We start from the raw sequence: 19,286 nt of genomic DNA, 5'->3' as shown, positions 1-19,286 counted from the left end.
ACTGAGGCAGGGTCCGTTACAGTGATTACTGATACAAGGCATGTGTTAATATAATATGAGAAAGAGTCTATTACAGTGTTTACTGATACAAGGTCTGGGCTGGTGTAAATTGAGACAGGGTGTATTACAGCGACAACTGATACAGGGTCTGAATTGATATAATCTGATACAGGGTGTAGTACAGTGATTTCTTATACAGGGCATAGGTTAATACAAACAGAGACAGGGTCGAATACATTGAACACTGATACAAGGTCTGTGTTAATATAAGGTGAGGCAGAATCACTTTCAGTGATTGCTGATACAATGTGTGGATTAATATCAAGTGAGGCAAGGTCTCTTTCCGTGGTTACTGATGCAAAATATGGATTAATACCAACTGAGTCAGGGTATATTACAGTGATTACTGATACAGGGTCTAGATTAATATAAACTGAGACAAGGTCTATTACAGTGTTTAGTGATATAAGGTCTGGACTGGTGGTCACTGAGACAGCATGTATTACAGTGACTACTGCTGCAGGGTCTGCATTGATATAATCTGAGACTCGGTCCAGTACAATGATCACTGATATAGGTCTTGGATTAAACAAACTGTGACTGGGTCTAGGACAATAATTCCTGACACAGGTCCTGGATTGATATAAACTGAGGCAGGGCCTATTACAGTGATTACTGATACATTGTATGCATTAAGATAAACTGGAAAGGATATATTAATGTGATTACTGACATGAGTCCTGCTTTAATATAAACTGAGAATGGGTCAATTACATTAATTACTGATACAGCGCCTGGTTTAATATAAACTAAGGCAGGCTCTATTACAATGATTACTGATACATGGTCCCAATTAATATAAACTGATACAGAGTCTATTACAATGATCACTGATACAGGGTGCAGGTTAATATAAACTGAGACAGGGCCTATTGAAGTGATTACCAATACAATATCTGCATTAATATAAACTGCGACAGGGTCTATTCAAGTGATTACCGATACAAGACATGGATTAATATAAACTGAGACAGGGTCTATTACAACAATTACCAATACAATATATGTACTTATATAAACTGAGAAAGGGTATTTTATAGTGATTATTGATACATGGTATTGATTAACATAAACTGAGACAGGGTCTATTACAGTGATAAACAATACACGGTCTGGACTGATATTAACTGAGAAAGGGTCTATTCCAGTGATTAACAAGACAAGGTCTATATTGATATAAACTGAGTCAGGGTTTTTTCAGTGATTACGGATACAAGGTATTGATTACTATCAACTGAGGCTGGGTCTCTTACAGTGATTACTAATACAAGGTTTCTATTAATAAAAACTGAGACAGGACCTCTTTCAGTAGTTACTGATGCAAGGTAGGGATTAATATCTACTTAGTTGGGTATATTAGAGTGATTACTGATACAAAGTCTGTATTCATATAAACAGAGGCAGGGTCTAGTGCAGTGATTACTGGTAAATGGCATAGGTTAATATCAACTGCTACAGAACAGGATTATTGATACTGGGCCCAGTTTAATAAAACTGAGGCAGGGCCTAAAGCGATCATCGCTGACACAGCACCGAGCGTAAATCAACCAGGGATAAATCTAACGTGGAAACAATTGATGCAGGGCTTTGCGGCATATTGAAAGGGACAGAGAGTAATGCAGTTATAATGAACACATAACCTAGTGTAATATAAAGAGAAATAGGGTTTAGTGTTACATCATTAGAAACATCTTACTGTGCAATACAATCAGTGTATTGATATTGAATTAATATAAGCCCCAGCATCACTGATCCATTTGCCAGTGGAACAGCTTCTCCTTAAATATTCAAAAACACCCCTCACACGTTGGACCATTTCTGATAAACCTATCCTAAGATTCTTGTTGATGAGGAGAGCAACCCCAGTTCCTTGTTGTGCAGAGAGTGAGGGGCAGTGCACACTTAAGTTCCAGGAAATCTTCTGTCTTGTTGCTTCGAAATGATCATTTAGCAATCGCTGACACTGTCATATGGGCCCAGTAGAAATACAGCGCACTGTTACAACAGGGTCAGGCTAAGACACCGGGCTACAAGGCAACTGATCCCTTACGACTACATTGATGTGTGTAAGACTGGAGCCTGCTCCAGGACTTCAGATACATAGAACCAAATGCTATCATTTCAAAACAGCAACTGCAACATGTCCAATGCCTTGCATTAGTGGCTCTCATACATGGACAGTAACTAAGACTGAACTAAAAACAGAAAGTGCTGTAAAGACTCAGCAGGCATGGCAGGGTCTGAGGAGAGAGAAACAGAGTTAACGTTTCGATTCCATATGAATTTATTCAGAGCCATAACTGCAGGTTTGAAGCATGGTCAGTGGAGTGATCATTCAGATGTGACGTTGGTAATGTCATCTCAGTCTTAGGGAATAGCAGCATCGAGATAAATTAACTGGTAATACAGAGAAGATCAGAAATGCTCCAGAGACATGATTTAAATGCCACGACAGCAGCTGGCGGGATTTTCATTCATTTAATTCATTAAAACCGAAACTGGAATAAAATTACTCATTGCATTAATAATCGAAGAACCTAATTGTCATGAAATTGCAACTGGTTCACTAATGTCATTCGGGGAAGAAATCTTACCCTTACCAGCCTGGCCTACGCGAGACTGCAGCCCCACAACAACTTGGTTGACTCTTAACTGCCCCTGGAATGGCCCAGAAGGCCATTTAGTTGGGTCAAAGCACTTCCTGGAAAGTCCAATAAGAGGCGCACGGCAGAAATTGCAGCTGTTCAAGATGTCGGCTCCCCACGACCTTGTCAAGGGTACTTGTGGATGGACAGTTAAGGCTGGCCTTGCTTGCGACTTTCACAACAAAAGAACAAATAAAAACAACGGTCAAAGCTTTGTAAACTATTACGGATGTTCTCAATCTAAGATAAGGCCAGAAAATCTGGAAATACTCAGCATCGATCTCCGCTGACCCCATTTTACAGAGCAGGGGTATCGGAGACCAATGTTTAATGCGCAACTAACATCCCTAATACAGAGGTGATCTGGGCTTTTATTACAACTCTTTTGATGGGAGCTTCCTGTGCACAATTTGCCTCCTGTAGTTCCAATGTGACAGAAGAGATTATAATTCGAAATAAGGTACATCAATAAGGTTAATGAGATATGTGATTTGGGAGATCCTGAGCTGGTGAAATGTGCTCTAAAAACAAACAGGTTTTACTAAAAGTGAACATTTCAAAACACACGTGGTGATGTGTTAGAATGTCTGAGGTGAATGTGATTATAGGCCATTTCTCTGTTCATTATTCACACATGTTTACCTGAAAGGGGTTAGTCCTTCCACCAATCGATATTCAACCGAATATCAGGCTGCTGAGAAATGCTTAATTGATTTAAGCAGCAGAACTTACAGAAACATTTTTTAAAAATTTAATGGCTTCTTTTGTTTAAAATAAATAACATCTGTACCAATTGGTTTTCTGAAAATTGTGTTCATTTCTTATACCATCTGTGAATATTCTTAAAATAAACTTGTTTTGAGCTGAACATAATCAATAAGTCACTGTTGATCTGATTCTGCTGCCGTGAACACCACTTTAAAACCAGTGAGGCGTTTATGTAAATAAACATAGAAATAGATATCTCAGAATAGAATATTGAGCGACAGAAATACAATAGATGTTTCCCCACCAACAGAACATAGAAATAACAACAGAGAGAAATGCAAATCACACAAAGGATTCCAGTAATGATTAGTATTTGGAACATTTCTCTAAGTTATGGGATAACTATGTAAAGGTGATATCTGTGTTCAAAACTAGCGAAGCCTCCTTTGGTCCGGTATATAGTAGCATTGAAAATGTGTTTGCGGAGTTTCCTGCATTCTATCCCGCTCTGTCTCCCGTTCTCCCCTATCCGGGCCGTGTCTGGCCTCTCATTAATGTGTCAGCGTCTTTAACTCATAACATGAATTCAGTATCTGACCAAAGTTTAACCTCAGCCCTATTCATTGCCTTTTAACCAAATAGATGGCTGTTCACATGTAGAACTTAACTCTAAAATGTGTCTGGTGCACTCAACAACATGGGAGTATTTAATGAGACAGTCTAAAGGGAGCAGTCCTCTGCAAATTAACATTCCTATGCCTTCCTGTGAGTGATATATGCGACATTGTAGAGGGATCTTTTTACTGCATCTGATACTGCTGTACCATTCTTGGGAGCATTCGATCGAATAATAGAGGGACCTGTGTCTATTCAGCGCTATACATGTCCTTGGGAGTGTTTGGTGGGATAGTTTAGAGAGAGCTTTCCTCTGTGCCTCGCCCCGGAATTTACCAACATAGAGGCAGCTTTACTCTGCGTCTGAACTGTCCCGTGTCTATCCTTAGGAGTGTTTCATGGCGTTTCGGACTCACTGCATGAAATGGTGTTCCGGACCGAATCCCTCATCACATATCAAAATATATTTGGATGTTTACTTGAAGTACTATAGCCTCAAGGTCCCTGGAGCAAAAGCTGGGAAGTGGGATTAGACTCGATAGATCATTTCCAGCCATTAGGCACAGGGGGTGCAAAATGGCCTATTTCTGTGCCGCACATATCTATGATTTTCAGATCCTAAGAAGTGTGTTGAGGTCTCAGAAAGTGTACAGAGGAGGGTAACCACTTTGTTAACAAAGATAAGGGTCTTTAGTAACACCGATAAATTGGACAAATTAGGAGCATTCTGCTTGTGATAAAGAAGATTAAGCAGAAACCTAATGGTTATTTCCAAGATGATGAGAGGTTTTGAGAGAATTAGCAGAGAAAACCAATTCCTTCTATTCATTGCGTCAATATCCCGTGATCATAGCTTAATATTGGCAGATTTGTAAACGGGCGACGAGGAGAAATATTTCGCTAGCAACTGGTTCCCTTTATATTACACCAGATCCTGCCTCAATTATTACTCTTTGAATTCAAGTCACGGTTTCAGTTTTGCTGAAACCTGTGAAATTTATGGATACATAATCTGGTAATTGTATTTTTATTACACTAGGCTCTGACACAGTTATTTCTGTGCTAATCAAGCCTCTGTTTCAGGCCGACCACCGAATCAGTTATTACTACATTAGAACGTTTCTCTATTTATATTATATAACGCTCTGTTTCAGTTATTAGTGAACTATACCCTGTGTCTGTATATGTCGCAATCGACAACGTCTCAGTTATTACTATACTAGAGCATGTATGTGTTAATATTACGCTGGATCCTGTCTCTGTTGTTACTGCACTGGAACCTGTCTCTATTTATAATGTTTTACACTATTGTTTCTGTTAAAATTACACTGGAAAATATATGTCTTTATATTTTGCAGTGGGCCCCTACTCAGTTATCACTGTCTTATACCATGTTTTTGTTCAGCTAACACTTTACCTGCGCCAGTAAACATTGAATTATATCAAGGCAAACGTATTGGAAACTGGTGAGGAAATAGTGAAGTTAACGTGTAGCACAAAACAATGGAAACAGAAACAAATTATTATTTTTTAATTGAATTTCATTGAGAGTGGAAAGTGTTACCTTCCATTACAAGTGACAGAATTACAGGTTTACTATCCTCACGCCAGGTATAAGTACAGTTACATTTTCACCATCACTTGCACAGATCATCACACACCCCAGTGACGCACAAGTAATCACTTGCCAACAAGCAGAGAGAATGGTGGGTCGATGTCCTTTATTCTCCGGGTGATATAATCCACTTTCGAACTGAATTCTGAGGGCAGCTAAACTCACTTTGGAATCTGAATAGGCACTTTCCACACAAGAACTCGAAAAAGACGTCAGCATCAAGAAATGTTAACGGTAATAGATGATCTGAAATTGCTAGATGGATGGTTCGAAATGTAGATAGATAGACTGACAGACAAACAGGCAAGTACGCAGCTAGATGGGTAGACAGATAGAGGGACTGAGATACACAACATCTAGCGTAATATTGACAGTTTAATGCCAAATAACCTTTTCAGTGGCTCGTATTATACAAACAGGGAGACGGTCTTGTCTAATGTGAACAGATGTATGCATCAGTGCACTTACTCCAACAGGGCCTAGTGTAAAACACAAATTGAGACTAGGCCTTTTGCACTATTATCTGAGGCAGAGTCATGTGTAATTTAAAGGAAAGCATGACCCAGTCATTACGTATCAACAGCCTTCATGGTCTTAAATACCACGAACAAAGCCCCTCTTAACATCCTCTATTCTGAGGAAAACGATTCAAGATCTCCAAGGTCTTGTAACATTCGCGTCAACCTCCTGTTCATCCTCACTGCGACCTTCAAATGCTTTATAAAACATAGTTCCCGGAATAATTATGTACAATACTCATGGAAACACAGTAGGGATACTTTTACAAATGTTGTTTTTAATCATTCACTAGGCTGGAGTATTTTTCTCTCTCTATTCATCCAGGAGTTGTGAGCGTCTCTGACACGGCCAGCATTTCCCCCCATGCTCCGCTGCCCTGGAACTGAATAGTTTGCTAAACACTTTCAGAGTCGGAGGACAGTTAAGAGTCAACCACGTGCTGTGAGCCTGGAGTCAGATTTAGGCCTGACTGGGGAAGGATGCAGATTTACTTTACCGAATGTTCATTAGTGAACCAGATGCAGTTACAGCAATGAAAATTGTAACGATCCAGTTCCATTTCCATTTTTTTCAGTCATTCATAGGATTTGGGCGTTTCCAGCTGAACCAACATTCAATAGCCAAACACAATTGCCCTTGAGAAGGTGGTAGTGAGCAAACCTTTTGTACCGCTGCAGTCCACGTACTGCAGGGACACCCACAGTGCTTCTCGGAAGGGAATTGTATGATTTGGACCCAAGAATAGGGAAGAAACAGGGACTTTCCAATTGATGTTGTTCCTGTGCTTCTGCTGCCCTTGTTGCCCGTAGAATTGGGGAGTATTCCACCACACTCCTGACATCTGCCTTGTAGATTGTGGACAGGCATTTGCAGAATTCCCAGCTTCTGAACGGCTCTCGTCCCAATTGAATTTAAATTCCGCCAGCTGCTGTGGTGGGATTTGAATCCATGTCCCCAGAAGATGAGCCTGGGCCTCTGGGTGGCTGGGATAATGATGAGCACTTAGCACGTCATAACATTCAAGGCTAGGGGCCAAACGTTGGTAAATGGGATTGGTAGGTAGGTCAGGTGTTTCTCAGGTGCCGGTGCAGAGTCGATGGGCCGAAGGGCCTCTGCTGCGCTGTGAATCTGTGGCAGCGCCACGGCCAGGTCGTGCCTGATTTAGGGTCCAGTGTAATGTAACCAGAGATAGGGCCTGGTATAACTTAAATGGTAAGCTGCACGAGTTCTTTAATAACTGAAACAGGGCCTGGTTTAAAATAATCTTAAATATGGCCCATTACATTAAAAACTGAGACAAGTCCTATGAAATATAAACATAAACAGTTTAGTGCAGCAATAACTGTGAAAGGGCGTTATGTAACACAAACAGATATTACATGAGCTCAACTTTTAACAAAGCTTTTGGGAATTTAAATTTAGTTAATTTTATACAGCTGAATTATTAAAAATACATCCAATATCAGTAATGGGAAAAGCGCATCTCTCAGACTCATCAAAACACACCTGATATATAAATGTCCGTTTCGGAAATACATTCCCCCCTTAAATGTTTCTTTTTTCCCGATAGGATTCCAGATAAACTTTTAATTTCCCTCCAAAAATTCTCAGTTTGCAGTCATTTTTATTAAACGGCTACGAGAATCAGCAACCTGAGCACAGTCAGAAAAGCCAAACGGCATCAACCGAGGCACAGGCAAAGATATAGACAGTCCAATTAACTCTATAAAATTCTCCACACAATCATCTGAGGACATCTACCACAAGTTAGAAACACTGAACGCAGACTAGTGGAACACCCGCCTGACATAGTCCTGCTCAATGTTAATACCTTCCAACCAATATCCTCACGCCTGATTGACCCACAAGTGCTGGCGGGACATTAGTCGGGAAGGAGTGCCCCTGGCGGGTCCTCAGGATTGACTCCAGGAGTAATGAATACTCCTGGCAGCAGAGCAAGCGACGGTGGAACATTTCCTTTCTAATTCGAGTTATTTTCCAACCTCAACTAATGAATCAGCGCGTCTCCATGTTGAACACAATTCTGGCGAAACACTGAGAGCAGAAAAGGGAATGGAACTTCAATGCCCATCAGCAAGAATGGCTCGATACCAATACTGACTGAGCTGGCCAAGCCATGAAGGACATATCTACCAGACCGGCCCCCCCGGAAGGTGTTGAGAGAACACAAGGGGAAAACTTACTAGAGACCGCGCTCATTTCTCAACCTGGCACAGATAGATCTCTCCACGTCAGTATTGGTGGGAGTGTCCACCGCACGTTCCTTTTGGATACAAAGACCCATCTTCAGGCTGACCCATTGCGCTGTGTGGCATAATCATTGTGCTAAATGCGATAGATTTGGAGAATACTTGGCAGTTAAAAACTGTGCGTCAGTGAAGCCATTAGCTTGAGCAACATTCTTATCCCCCCACAATATGCAGGTAATGGGATGTATAACCCTCACTCTACCATTCGGATGAAGCGAGGGGATCAACGATTGTTCAATGATGAATTCAGAAGAATAGGCCAGATGCAGCAACAAGAGCATCTAAAAATGGGGTGTCAGCCTGATTAAGCTGTAACATGGTGAAAAATTGCTCAACAAACCCAATGCGGTCCATTGACCCTCAATCATTCTACTCTCAGCTATCAGCAACCTGATGGAAGGTGTCATTGATGGAGCAATCAAACAGCAGCTCATCACCAACAAGCTGCTCAACAATGCTCAGTTAGGCTTCACAAGAACCTTTTAGTTCCCGACTACATCACGTTGTTGATTTGAACAAAGGCACACAGCTGAACTTCTCATATGAGAGTGAGTGCCCTTGACATCAAGGTAGCAGTTGACAGATTGTGGCACCAAGGATCCTTAGCAACATTGAAGTCAATGGGAATCAAGGGGAAAACTCATTGGGGTCATACCTAGCACAAATGAAAATGATTGCTGTTGCTGGAGGCCAGAAGCCCCACGCCAGAGCATCGCTCTCGGAGTTCCTCAGGAAAGTGTCCTAGGCCCAGCCATCTTCAGTTGCTTCATCAATGACCTTATTTCCATAATCATGCCAGAAGTAGCGATGTTCACGAATGTTGGCACAATTTTCAGCACCATTCACGATTCCGCATATACTGAAGCAGTTCATGTCTCCATGCAGAGGGGAAAAAAACATTTGGACAATAATAAACCTTTGGCTGATGAGTGGAAATTGACATAACGTGTTACAAATGCCAGGCAGTGACCATCTCCATCAAGAGAGATCCTAACCATCTCCAGCTGTTATTCATTGACATTACCATCACGGAATCCAACACCAGCAACATTGTGGGGTCACAGCAGTAAATTAAGTTAACTGAACCAGCAACATATATAAATAATCTAGAAAAGGTCAGAGGCAGCACATTGTATGGCCAGTAACGCCCCTCATGACTCCCCACAATCTGTCCACAATGTCCATGCAAACTTTAGGGAAGTAATTGCCTGAATCAGGGCAGTTCCAACAACACACTTCCAGAGCAGGCCCGAGGAACCACATGGTCTTCTCCTAATACTATTTCTTATATTCGGAAGAAGGAAGACACCATGTAGGAAAAATCATCGCGCCTGATTGGCAATCCCATCCGCCGCTTATAAACTCATTCCCTCCAGCACCACTGCACAAATACAGCAGTGTGCGCCATCTACGGAATGGACTGTGGCAACTCGCCAACTGTCCTTTGACAGCGTCGTGCAGGCCCCTGACTGCTAGCACCTAGAGGACCAAGTGTGACAGACCCATGGACAGACCTATAAGTTCCCCCCAAGGCCAACTACCACATTGGCTTGGAAATATATCGTTATTTCTTCACTGTCGCTGGGTCAAAACCCTGAAACCCCCTATCTAACAGCAGTGAATCATAGGGTCATAGAAATCTACAATACGGAATTCATCCCAGCGAACAAGCAGTAACCAGCCTTGTCCTACTTTCCAGCTCTTGGTCTGTAACCTTTTGGGTTGTTTCACTTCAAGTTTCTACAAACCTTTCACATCATGAGTTTTAGATTCCCATCATCCTTTGGGTGAAAACATTTGCCATGACCTATTTACTCCTGGAAGAAGGGGTCGACTGTATTATAGCCAGATTTGCTGATGATACCAAGCTGGAAAGGGAAACAGGTTCTGAGGAGGATACAAAAAGGCCACAATGATATTAAGGTAAGTTAAGTGATTGTGCTGAAATTTGGCACATGGAATATAATGTTGGAAAAATAGGAGGTTGCCTAATTTTGGAGGATAAGTCGAAATGCAACATGTTATTTAAATTGAGAGGCTGCAGAATTCTTCAGTGCAGAGAGATCTGCGTGTCTTTGTACACGGATCACAGAAACTATGCGGGCACAGCAAGGAGTTAGGGAGGCAAATAGAATAACCCCTTTTATTGCAAGAGGTGTGGACTTTCAAAGCAGGGAATTCTTTCTCTAATTGTACTTGCCATTGGTGAGACAGTACCTGTGGTATTGAGGACAGTTATGGTCCCTGTTATCAGAAATATACGTGCATCAGAATCAATTCAGAGAATGTTCACTAGGCTGATGCCTGGGATGAAGGGGTTGCCTTATGAGAAAGAGTTCAGCTGATTGAACATGTACTTATTGAAGAGCAGAGGAAAGCGAGGTACTATGATTGAAACCTCAAAGATTCTGAGGGAATTTTAGAGAGTAAATGCTGAGAACATGCTTCCACTTCGCAGGGGAATCTGCAACTAGGGGACACGGTTTAAAATTAGGTCTTCTTCCATTTAAGGCGGAGATGAGGGGGAATTTCATCTCTCAGAGGGTCATTAGTCTTTGGACTTCACTTCTCCAGAACGCAATGGAGGCTAGTCATTAAATATATTCATGGCTGAGTTAGACAGACATTTGATCAACATGAGATTCATGGGTTATGGGATGCAGGCAAGAAATTGGTGTTGAGGCCAAAATCGGATCAGCTTTGATGTTCCTGAATGGCAGAGCAGGCTCGAAGGGCTGAATGGACTAATCCTCCTCCTATTTCTTCTGATCCTCTTTATCATTGACTCTCAACCAAGGAGAAATGGGGCTTTGTATCCAGACTCTCCAGACCCTTCATAGTTTATACACTTCAGCCTTGTCATCCCTTAGTTTCCTTTGTTCAAAAGTAAACAAACCTAACCAATCCTCCCAAATAGCAAACCTCCTGCAGCCGAGGCAATGTCATCGTAAATCTCCGCTGTAACGTTGCTAGCCCAATCAAGACTTTCCTATAGTTCTTGGACCAAGGTTGCTCCGAACTCTCTAACTCTGGCCTAACTAGTGTTTTACACAGTTCCCGCAGAACATCTCAGCTCGTATATTCTATGCCTCGGAGAATAAAGACAAGAATCCCATCTGTTTCTTGATCACCTCATCTACCTGTCCAGACACCTTTAGGAATATCTGCATTCTATAGTCCCACTTTACTTCTCAGTGTCGTATCATTCGTGAATCTGTGGAATTCACTACCTCAGAATGCACTGGATGCCAGAACGTTGAATAAATTTAAGGAGGAGATAGATGGATTTTTAATTAGTAATGGGTTGAAAGGTTATGGGGAGAGGGTGGAAAATTGGAGTTGAGGCCGAAATGAGATCAGCAATGATCTAAATGAATGGCGGGGCAGGCTCGAGGAGCTGAATTGCCAACTGCTGCTCCTAGTTCTTATGTTCTTATGTTCCTATTTACTGTTTATTCCATAATCTTGTTAGCCTTCCTTAAATGGTCTACCTCGCAATCATCTTTATGCCATTCTTATGTCTACCTGACTGGTCGAAATCCTGCAGTGTACAGCTTTCTGCTTCATTCTTAATCACACAGCCAATTTGTGTATCATCTAAAGCCTTCTTAATCATGCTCTTTTCAAGTGCAAGTCCTATTACTAAGGCCTGGGGGATACCACTCCCATTTAAAGAAACACCCCGTGTCATTTATCGCTTGCCTCCTGGCATTGAACCAATTTTGGATTTACCTCGCCGCTTTGCCTTGGATCACATTGGCTTTTAATTTCGGAACCGCTCTTCCATGTAGAACCTGGTCATTTTAAAATCCACATAGACTACATCGAATGCACTGTATCAATCGGCACCCCTTATTATCCCTTCAAAACATTTAACAATAATAGTCAGACTCGCCCTTCCTTTAACAAATTCTTGCTGTCCAGCTTTGCTTAGTGAGTGTCATTCTAAATGTAGATGCACCCTGTCCCTTGGAATGTTCGCTTTCCAATACTATTCCCGGCTCCAAGATTATATTCACTGTCCTGTAATTACTCAGTCTATACCTTTATCCGTTTGAACAAGGATACAACGTTAGCTGCCCTCTCGCCCTGTCTCAGTGCCTGAAGTTGCAAAGGATTATAAAGTGATGGTGATTCCTATGCCGAGGATACAATTCGGGCCGGCCTTGGGATTCATGCAGTTTCAAACCGCTTGATACTTTCAAGAAGATGGCAATTCGCCATTTCTCAATGAGAATTGGGAATGGGTAGAGATGTTTGACTTAACAACTCTTCCAAATCAGTCGATAATTAAACGTAAAACATTAGAGACTGTCTAATGTAATATAAACCATCCATGCCCATCCCTACATTACACTAGGCCCTTTTTCAGTTATTGCCGCCTGAGGCAGTGCTGGTTTGGTACAATTTAGGAAAACCAACTTGCACTGTCTCCTGGTGGCCAATCGTTGCCATTACTGCTATCGTGAAAATGTCGACGTTCGTACTGTTGTTGATAGAAACGTATCAACAAACAAATTTGCACTTACATTCCACTCAACGCATTTTTAATGAAATTGAATTAAATGCTGTGAAAATAACTGGTGAAGGAAATCCATCTTTGGGGATGTAACTTGCAAACATTATGGATGATGTGTTTTGTATGGACACACTCACAGACACAAATAGAGGCATATATATATGTTCAGGCTCGGTCACACAACCAGTAGCCACGGAAAACGTAAATGTGAAGGCCCTCAGGAGAAACATTCCTTAACATTAAAACACGGTGTACAATAGCCACAACAGAGATTTCCACTAATCAGTATAAACTGCAGTGCACTCTGGCTCACCTTTCCTTCAGTCCCTCAACCCAGTTCAAATTTCCGACATTGTCATAAGATTCGACCAGTACTTTCAACAAAACTGTTACATAACACCAGCGCAATGGGAAATTGTACACAGCTCCTTATGGCTGTGACCAAGACTAAACGTATTTTTACAACAAACAAAAATCCATCCTCCCACCCAGACAAATATATGTTCTTTAATTATTATGAAACATACCTCTCCCTTCATCCATCTGTCTATTTACCTAAAACAGAAAAACTTACAGTACCACAATAACTGACATTGGCAATAGATTAATTTAAACAGAGTGTCCAGTGCCGTCATAACAGAAAAGGGGCCTTATTTAACATAAACAGCGATAAGGACTCCTGCACTCTGAGCTGTTTAGTGCATGAATAACTATGGCAGACCCCGCCGAATATAAACAGGGAGATTGCCTCATGGAGCTTAAAGGGGGGCATAACATAATGCAGAAATAAACGAGAAAGGGTCTAGTGTAATATAAATAAGGACATAGATGAGTGTAATATAACCAGACACATGCTTCAGTGCAGCAATAACTGAAAAGGGGCCTAGTGTAAAGTGTGGATGGGCACAGAGTTTATTGCACTAATATCCGTGACTGGACCCAGAATAATATGGACTGAGACAAGGTCAGATTATGGCCTTGCAAAACCCTTCAGAAACTTGAACACTTCTTTCAAAACATCTCTTAACTTTCTCTGCTCTAGGATGCGATTTCTATCGTTTTTCCACATAACGGAAGCCCCTCACCCGTTCTGATAAATCCTTCGACAGCATCTTCAGAACCCGAGAGCTCTGCGGCAGAGAAGGACAAGGGCAGCAGGTGAATGGGAGCACCAACACCTGCTAGTGCCGCTCCAAGTCACACACAGTATTCTGATTTGGAAATATAGATTTTTTCCTTCGTTGTTATGGAGTCAAAACCCCAGAGCTCCCTTCCCACCAGCACTGTTTTTGGATTTATGCCACACGCGAAGTGGCTCACCAACACATTCTCCAGGGCATTTAGTTATGGCTAGTAAATGTCGGCCTTGACAGAAATGTCAACATCTGTGAATGAAGTAGAACTAGCAATAACTGCGTGAAGGTCTGCTGTGATATAAACATAGACATGCTATGGAGCAGTAATAGTTGAAGCAGTGTATGTATGTTTTCATGGCAGCACTCGCGCTAGCACTGCCACCTGGTGGCGAAAGATTGCCATTAATGTTACTGTAAAATGCCTTCATCAGTTATTGTTTCTCATATTAACGCATCTAGAAACAAGCTACAATGATATACAAGATTATTACATTCTACAGGGGGTGGCAAAGGATACAAAATGCAAAGAATTCCGTCTGAGTGAAGCTTTGTTGCGCAAAGAAACATTAGCAAAAGGACAATGTGGTTCAACCCCTGTTAATTTATATTAATAGACATTTATTGCCATTAATTGAAGGGAGGAATTTTAATCAGGGAACATTTGTGTGTGTGTGTGTGTGTGTGTGTGTGTGTATGTGTGTGTGTGTATGTGTGCGTGTGTGTGTGTGTATACGTCTGTGTTTGTCTGACTGTATCTGTGTGTCTGTTTGTTTACATGTGTGCCTTTGCGTGTTTGTCTAAACACATCATTCTTAATGTTTCTATGAGAATTCTGCAAAGGTAAATGATTATGTTTTCCAGTTATGTTTCAATATTTTATTCCCTTTGATTAAAAATATAATTTTAGGTCCTGTAATATCCTTAATGTGCATTGATTATCCATTTATTTTGTGCTCCTATTTAGATCGCATTGTCCCACCGAACATTCTGTTACCAAGGCAATGTCTGTCTGTCTTCAGAAATCATTTGTAAAGGTGATTAAATCGGAGCATGCATAACGTGTATGAACACATTGTTCTTTGTGACAGATTGTTAGTTGATCATCAGCACATCTCTCGGGACCTTGTAATGATTTCGGCATATTGCAGTAAAAGCGAGAATCTCACTATACGTGATCTGAGATTAATAAAACATTTACAATTTCCTTCAGTCAGAAAGAAATCGAATTATATCCAGCAACCATTTGCAACTATATAGCCCCTTTAATGCCGTAAATCGCTCCACGTTGACTCACCAGACCACTAGCAGGCCAAGTTTGACACCGAGTCACGTAAGGAGACACAAGGGCGGATGACCCTACATTAGGTCAACGATGTAACTTTTAGTGAGGATAGTAAAGGAGGAGAGAGGGAGAAGGGGTTTATGAGTGAATTCCATGGTTTAGGGCCAAGGCAGTTGGCAACAAGTGATAAAATTCACGGATGCAAAAGATGTGAGAATTCGAGGAGGGAAGGGATCTGGGAGGATTGTGAGGCTGAAGGAGCTGACAGGGATGGGGGTGGTGGTAGTGAGGGCGGGGGGAGAGGTGGTGGAGGCCATGGAGGGAGTTTAACAACTGTGATAATCTTATTACTGTTGCATTACTTAACCGAGAGCTGGCGTGGGTCAGGGAGAACAGGGTTGATGGGCCAGCGGGACTTGTGTGCATTAAGGTATGGGCAAGAGCATTTAGCTTGAGCTCCTATTTATGGAAGGTGGGCTCTGGGAGGATGGTCAGGAAACCATTGGAATATTCAGATCAAGAGGTGACAAAGAGATGGATGGGAGTTTTAGTCCACTGCCTATGTCATGTAGACCCAGAAACAGGGAATAATTAATCGAGTTTCTGCTCCCATGTTTGTTGGTGTCATATAGGACCAATAACAAATAATCATTCCTAGGGTTTGTGCTCGCTTGACTGCCTGTGTCATATAGGCCCAGCACCTGGAGATAATGCCCAGGGCTTGTGATTCAATGTGTGTCTGTGTGACTTGGGACCAGCCCCTGGGAATCATTAGTATAGCTGGTGCTTCAAGGGCAGGTCGTATCAGATAACCCCTGCACCTGGAAGCAATTCCCAGGTTTTGAACAACTAAACGGTCATACATCAGAAAATCCAGGTTCTGGGGACAATTCCCAGCATTTATGTTCTCTGGTGAGTCTGCTGGGCCCAGGTGTTTGATACTAACCCCAGGTTTTATGCTCCCTGATACTTCTAATATCCCCCAGTCTCTAGGAATCACATTCAGGATTTGTGCTCCCTGGAGCGTCAGATAGGCCCCAGCGTCTCGAAATAATTCCTTTGGTTTCTGTCACAATTGCCTCATGCTCTGAGAATCTTTCCTAGGATTCATACACTGGTACTTCAGAGAGGATACAGTTTCTGGGAATCAATCTCAAGTTATGAATTCATTCGAAATGAACGTCCATATACCCAATGGAGATGAGCCTGGACTGTTTGGGCACATTGTTGCTGGGCAGATCTGTGTATAAATAGGTTCCTTTGCTAACACCTGGGTTCTTGTTGCCTTGCTATATTTGATCAGCGGGCAGGAAACTGATTGTTGAATTCTCTGCACAGCAGCCACAGATGTTTCCTGTAAATTGAAATGTGAATTATCGCTCCTCCCTGATGGTGGAATGCTGGATTCCTGTCACTGCCTGTTGGGCAGAGATATGGGATGAACGTGTTGTTCAACAAACTGGGAATAAATTTATCAGCAAATGAATCGTTAGGCAATGTTAATCTAAATTGCATTTCTTATGAGATGATATTAAGGAAACTGCGTTTTGTGTATGGCAGGTGCAGAACAGACTAAATGTGAATACAACAATACAATGAGTTTGCGATTTTAATTATTTAAGGCCAATTTGATTCCGATAATTGGGAAGTTCTTTTACAATCCTGTAACAGGGAATGCCAGCTGTGCTGGTATCACACAGATATAAAGAACACATGAACTACTCTGATACTAATGTTTGATTCATTTAATAATTTTGTAATTTACCCAATGGTCTGCAGATGGCAGAGTTACAATCCCAATCTGGAGACTGACTGAGAACTCAAATTATTCACTGGAATTTTAGTATAATTGTAATGGCAGGCTTTATATTTTCACATGTAACCCGTTATACATTTAGTCTTGGCACCTGAAAAGCTGAACACAACAGGTTTGATATCACCATAAATTCAATGATTTATCTTCCTTGGTGAAAATTAACAACATCAAAAAAAAAATCAAACTCGTGATGCCCCAAATCTCTGAATATAATTTATGCTTTAGTGGGGTCACCCAGATCGATATTGTTTTATCTGCATTGCTAAATATTTCCCCATAGTTTGTGGGATAAATATGTCACATCAATTAGAAAGGTAGACATGGTGATTTAATTCTTAACTAAACAGTATTCGGCTGGACTGTTTCAGCCTCATCACACAAACATTCCTCGGTGTAAATCTCAACCAATCCCATTTAGAATCGTTCAGTGTGAAATGAAAGAACAATATTCACACTGGTGAACTGAGATCCAGTGGAAAATTGATTCACCGGGAATTGTTTTAAAGCGAAGATTCATATTTCACGATGGATTATATCTGAAATTAAGTGACATTATTCCGAAACTGTCGATGTCCTAGGACAACTATAATCGCTTTCTCTGGACAAATATCAGTAACATTTGCAACTTTTAGACCACAGATAGGGGAAAATGGAAATAAAGAAGACTTGCAGTTAAACAGTGCATTTCACAACCACAGGACACCTTAAAGCACTTTATAGGCAATGAAGATTTGTTTATTTATAAACATATAATCACCATTGTATTGCAAGGAAAGACGACCGTGAATTTACGCATAGGAAGATCCAGCAAACTGCACTGTGATAAATCACCAGATAAGCTGATTTTGGGATGTTGGCTGAAGGAGAAATATTGGCCCCAGGGGATCTCTCCCTTCACCTTCGAAATAATTCCATGGGAGCGTTTAGGTCCATCTGAGAGGAATTGGACACTGAGCACATGTGAGGTGTTTATTGGGAATATAAAGGTTCGCCCTGAATCAATTTAAAACTAAACCTGCTTTGGAGAGAGAGTGTCACAACCCAAAGGATAAATAGACAATCAAAAAACGTACATTTGTGGAACACGGAATATTAATGGTTAATAATTGTTTATACAGCTGGACCCAGACAGGAAAAGAGAGGAGGAGTCAGGCTGTTAACTGGGGGAGGAGAGTGACTCCCATTATCCAGCTCTCTCTCTCTCTCTTATTTGACTCTAGCCGGTATAAATAGCGGGACAGTTCAGCTCTGGGTTCACAATCCGCAGGTGTCGCTGCGACGGAGAGTCACGCTCCCAAGTCAGTTATACCCAGAGACTGAAGGATGGGATTTGCGCTGTGCCTTTGCTTCTTCTTGGCTTGCTCCACCTGTGAGTATTCCTGACTTTATGGTTGATACAATAGAAGTCTGCTTCTTGTCTGATATCGTGTTGCTATTTACATTTACTGATTTGATTGTTTTCTAATGTAATTACATTTTTTCCATTCGCTAACAGATGTCCAATCCGCCATCGTGCTGACCCAGCCGGCTTCAGAGACCGCCAAGCCCGGAGAATCTCGCAAACTGTCCTGTTCAGTGAGCGGGTTCAGTCTGGACAGCTACTATGTGAACTGGGTTAAACAGGTTCCTGGGAAAGGGCTGGAGTGGCTCCTTGCTTTCCACAAACCCTCGTCAACCACGTATTACGCGCCTGGGGTTGAAGGTCGAATCATCCCATCAAGAACTTCGTCCACAACTTACATTGAGATCAAAAATCTGAGACCCGACGACACCGCGAGGTATTACTGTGCAAGAGACCACGGCGACATGAACAAGTCCAGAGCTCGTACAGAAACCGCAGAGGAATAATTACAGCGAATCATAGGTCAGTATTAGCTCAAAATAGGTTAAGAGATGTGATTCAACCAAGATTGAAAAGTTACATTTTCCAAAGCAATAAAGTGGCGAAGAATAAAAACAAAATATTGACTAACTCTGTATATTAAAGAGCATAGTTACCGCTTAGAATGTGCACAACTGACGACCAGGAGCCAAATGGAAATATTGGCAAATTATTATGTGAATGGGGATAATTTTAGCCTAAAGTTCTGCTCCTGAGTAA

General features: G+C 41.5%; 1 pseudogene; it reads left to right on the top strand.

Moving 5' to 3' along the window:
- Window positions 1–15,137: 15,137 nt before the first annotated feature.
- Window positions 15,138–19,033, top strand: LOC144676593 (igW heavy chain V region W26 pseudogene; annotated as a pseudogene).
- The last annotated feature ends 253 nt before the right edge of the window (window positions 19,034–19,286 follow it).

This window comes from Cetorhinus maximus, unplaced genomic scaffold, assembly GCF_964194155.1.
Source record: "Cetorhinus maximus unplaced genomic scaffold, sCetMax3.hap1.1 HAP1_SCAFFOLD_1723, whole genome shotgun sequence".
NCBI lineage: Eukaryota > Metazoa > Chordata > Chondrichthyes > Lamniformes > Cetorhinidae > Cetorhinus > Cetorhinus maximus.
This window is presented reverse-complemented; position numbering and strand designations above follow the sequence as displayed.